The sequence below is a fragment of the Symphalangus syndactylus genome, chromosome 6 (assembly GCF_028878055.3).
Source record: "Symphalangus syndactylus isolate Jambi chromosome 6, NHGRI_mSymSyn1-v2.1_pri, whole genome shotgun sequence".
NCBI classification, from domain to species: Eukaryota; Metazoa; Chordata; class Mammalia; order Primates; family Hylobatidae; genus Symphalangus; species Symphalangus syndactylus.
The window spans coordinates 114,089,146-114,094,154 of record NC_072428.2 but is presented as its reverse complement, the minus strand read 5'-3'; positions in this window follow the sequence as shown (position 1 = coordinate 114,094,154).

Genomic DNA, 5,009 nt, shown 5'->3' with positions numbered 1-5,009 from the left:
AACCCCAAAAGCTCAGTGGCTTAACATAACGAGGTCTTTTCTTCACTCAAACTACATAACCAACAACAGTCACTAAGAGAATCTGCTCCAAAAAGTCACTGTGGTACCAAGGCTAATAGAATTCCGTCTTCATGCAGCTGTACATCTGAAACATATAGTCTCTCAAGATGTCATGGTTGGGAAAGAAAACACATGGGAATATACGTAGACGCATATATGTCACCACTTCCAATCATAGCCCATTGGTCAGAATTAGTCACATAACTCCATCTAACTACAAAAGAGCAGGCAATATAATAAAATTAAAATATTCATAACAAAGACTTGTCCACTGGGGAATTCAATCTTCTGGAGTCCTTGTATTATTTGGAAAGAGAAAGATATGTTTAGTAGTAGAACCAATTCTTCTCTTACCTCTCTAAATGAAAACTCGGCAGATGCCCTGAGTTTTCTCTTCCCTGGTAGGCAAAACAAACTCTAAACAGTCATTCCACACCACAAAATCAAGACTTGTTTAATGATTTAAATGCCCAGGACCATACAATTGAAAAACTTTAATCTTGATTTAAAATCCTAGATGGGATATGTAGGAGTCAGGAAGGGTGGGAGTAATCAGATTACTCTTTTCCCATTTTAGCTTCACTCCTTCTACCCCAGATTGCAAGATTTCTGCTGGTCCTTTGGAGTAGAAGTTGGGGGCAAGCACAGGAGTAAGAAAATAAGAAAATTATTTAATTTATATAGCACTGGTAATCTTGTGTCAGCTTTCTGAACATTAAAAATGTTTAAGCTTGGCCGGGCGCGGTGGCTCACGCTTGTAATCCCAGCACTTTGGGAGGCCGAGGCGGGCGGATCACGAGGTCAGGAGATCGAGACCACGGTGAAACCCCGTCTCTACTAAAAATATAAAAAAAAATTAGCTGGGCGCGGTGGCGGGCGCCTGTAGTCCCAGCTACTCGGAGAGGCTGAGGCAGGAGAATGGCGTGAACCCGGGAGGCGGAGCTTGCAGTGAGCCAAGATTGCGCCACTGCATTCCAGCCTGGGTGACAGAGCGAGACTCCGTCTCAAAAAAAAAAAGAAATGTTTAAGCTTGAGCTTTTGTATCTTAGGCAGTTGGAAACACTCCCCTATTCCCACTTCAGTGCTAATCTAGGGAATCGCTCATCTGCAGTTCTCTTGGCAGGGAACCTTCTAGCCATCTCTAACTTGGTCCGCACCACTAAAAATTCTATAAACCAGCCTTTTTATTTTGAGCTTCTCAATGTACGTGCAGAATCTGAAAAGTGACACAGCTACTCAAAAAAGGGTGGAGTGTCTTGATTTCTATACAACTTTTTAAAAAAGAAAACAAATTCACTATTCACTTTTATTTTCCAGGTCCACACAGAAAATAAGCCTAAAGAATTTTTGATATGTTTAGTAACATTAACTTTGAATTGAAAAATCTTTTTTTAATATGGGTCTCACTATGTTGCCTAGTCGTATTGAGCTCCCAGACTCAAGCAATCCTCCCAATTCAGTCTCCCAAGCAGCTGGAAATACAGTCGTGAGCCACCATGCCTGGCAAAAGATCCATTATTATAACATACGGGAAGCAAAACCTTTTGCCAAACAGGAAGCTTACACTACTTGAAAAATGACTCCATAAAATTCTAAAACCTTCTCATAGCTATAATAAATATATTAATTGTTCTAGTTATCATCGTTGTTGAAGTTATGACTCTTTTTGTGACTACCATTATTACTATTCTTATCATGAACCGAGCAATATTTGATAGGCACTTTATGTGCATCGCTTCTTACCTTTAGAACAATTAAAACTAATAAAAAGAAGATATTATTGGTCCCATTTTTATGCTTTGCTTACTTAGGTTTTCTCTTTGTTTTTACATTCAGGGGATACACGTGCAGGTTTGTGGCATAGATGTATTGTATAATGCTGCGTTTTTGGCTTCTAGTGAACCTATCGTCCAAATATTTAACATAGCACCCAACAGGTATTTCTCAGCCCTTTCCCCCAGGCTTCTCTCCCCAATTGTGGAGTTCCCAGTGTCTGTCATTTTCATCCGTATAACCCTGTGTACTTATTGCATGGCTCTCGCTTATAGGTGAGATGGTGTAGTATTTGATTTTCTGTTTATGTGTTAATTCACTTAGCACAGTGACCTCCAACTATGTCCATGTTGCTGCAAAATTTCATTCTTTATATGGCTGTGTAGTATTCCATGGTGTATATGTGCCACGTTTTTTAAATCTAATCAACTGTTGTTGGTCACATAGATTGATTCCATGACTTCGCCATTATGAATAGTACTGCAATAAACATACAAGTGCAAGTGTCTTTTTGATAACATGATTTATTTTCCTTGGGAAGATACCCAGTTGTGGGTATACAGATACCCAGTCTGTATGTTTTATACTATATTTTTACTGTATCTTTTCTATGCTTAGAAATGTTTAGAGACACAAATACTTAACATGTTGTTACAACTGCCTACAGTATTTAGCACAGTAATACATCGTACAGGTTTGCAGCCTAGGAGCAATAGGCTATACCATATATTAGGTGTTCAATAGGCTAGGTTTGTGTAAGTACATGCTATGATGTTCACACAATGATAAAATCACCTAATGATGAATTTCTTAGAATATCCTAATGATGCATTTTCTAGAATGTATCTCTGTCATTAAGTGACACATGATACACACCAATTTAGCTCATGAAGTTTCTGATCAATGAAGAACTCACCAACCTTTAATTGGTATCAGTAGGAAAAATGAGAGACAGGAATCCCCGATGAAAGCAAAAAGTGTCTTCCCAACAGGGAGAGCACCCACTAAGAACACCAGCCGAGTAGCCAGACTCAGTTGGGAGAAAAAAATGTACTTGCCATTAGAAAAATTATCATCCAGCCGGGCGCGGTGGCTCACGCCTGTAATCCCAGCACTTTGGGAGGCCGAGGCGGGCGGATCACGAGGTCAGGTGATCGAGACCATCCTGGCTAACACGGTGAAACCCCGTCTCTACTAAAAAAAAAAATACAAAAAATTAGCCGGGCGAGGTGGCAGGCGCCTGTAGTCCCAGCTACGCGGGAGGCTGAGGCAGGGGAATGGCGTGAACCCCGGGGGGCAGAACCTGCAGTGAGCCGAGATCGCGCCACCAGCCTGGGTGAAAGAGCGAGACTCCGTCTCAAAAAAAAAAAAAAAGAAAGAAAGAAAGAAAAATTATCATCCATTTTATAAAATCTTTAAACTTTTGTCATTTGTTTTTTCATTCATCCAAAAAAAATCTTAAGCCCCTCTTCTATCAGGGAATGTGTGAAATCCTAGATGATCACGGAAAGTGAGAACATATGGGTTTGCAAGGGCTGTCATAAGAAAATACCACAGATTGGGTGGCTTAAACAACAGAAAATTATTTCCTTACAATTCTGGAGGCCAGAAGTCCAAGATCAAGGTGCTGGAAAATTCTGTTTCTAGTGAAGCCTCCCTTCTCACTGTGTCATCACAAGGGCTATTCTCTGTGAACATGCAGAAAAAGAAAGAGAGAGCCCTCTGGTGTCTCTTCTTTTCTTATAAGATCTCCAGTCCTATCAGATTAACAGCTCACACGTATGATCCCATTTAACCTTAATTATCTCCTTAAGGGCACTCTCTCCAAATATAGCCACACTGTGGGGGTTAGGGCTTCAACACACGAATTGCAAGAGGGGGACAAAATTTAGTCCATAATAGAGACTACTATAATCACTCATTTATTTCATAGTAACAAAGAAGCAGTTTGCAAAGTGTTTTCCTCTACTAAAGGGACAGTACAGAGTCTGTGACTTACATGGGCCATGTGAGTGAATAATTTAAATCACTGTGTAATCACCGTATACTAGAGATGATTATTCCACAAAACAATCACATAAGACAAATGCAGAAAAACATATTTCCAAGACAGATACAGTTTGGAAGAATTAGAAGCCAATGGTAGTTCCCTCATAGTAACATACAACTCTCCAACCCAAAGAACAAACTGAGCACATTTAATTGTGTATTTAAATGGCAATTTTTACATTTATTACTAACAAACTGAGGCCATTAATCATGAAAAGTGTGTCTGGATTGTACAAATATATTCTATTTAAGTGTTTAGGCCAGAAGGAAGAGTCTTTTCAGATAACACCAAGAGTGAAAGCCTAAAGCATGACTTAAATATTTAGTTTCAGGAATTAAAGCCTTGGCAGAAGAATAATTCACGAATTCCTAAATCATCCATTCCTATTGTAGCTATTATCTGACCATCAGTAAATTAGAGAAGTAATATGTTTACTTATTTGTTGTGGTCTTATTAAATTATTAAAATAATGTGCCTACCACTTGGAGTATAATCTTTATTATGTTTTTCTGCTACAGATTTTCGTTTAGCCTTTGAATAGCATCCATATTCACAAAGTGCTTTGCAGTCATTTTATACTTCTTTTCAGGGGCTGCCCTGGAAGGCTACTTCCAATATTGAGAGAAAACTGTATCCCCTAGACTTAAAGAAGGCTCAAAAGCCAGGGAAGAAAAACTATAGTCAAAAATGGTTTTACATTATTTTTTCTGTGCTAACAAAATCTGAAATTTATATCTTGGGTAGTTAAAAATAAAACACAAAATCTTTGTTTAGTATAGTTAATACTTTTTAAGTTATTTGTAAAAGTTTAGAAGCAAAAAGCTTTAAATATATTTAAGTGTTTTGAATATAAAGTCAATGGCCTGTATCCTATGATCAGCAATTTTATGACTCATTTTCTTTGGTTTTTTGTATATGTGGTTTTACATATTCAACTCTCCAGGACAGGTAGACAAAACAGATGGCAGCCCGCTTATGAAATGGCCTTTATTTATTTAATAATCCGATGATACTCATGCTGCTGTATTGAAACACTAATGGAAGCAAATGTTTCTACAAAGTTCTCCAGCGAAAAACAAGCTTGCCTTGCTATAAGCCAAAGCCTATCACATCAAAGTGCCAAGCA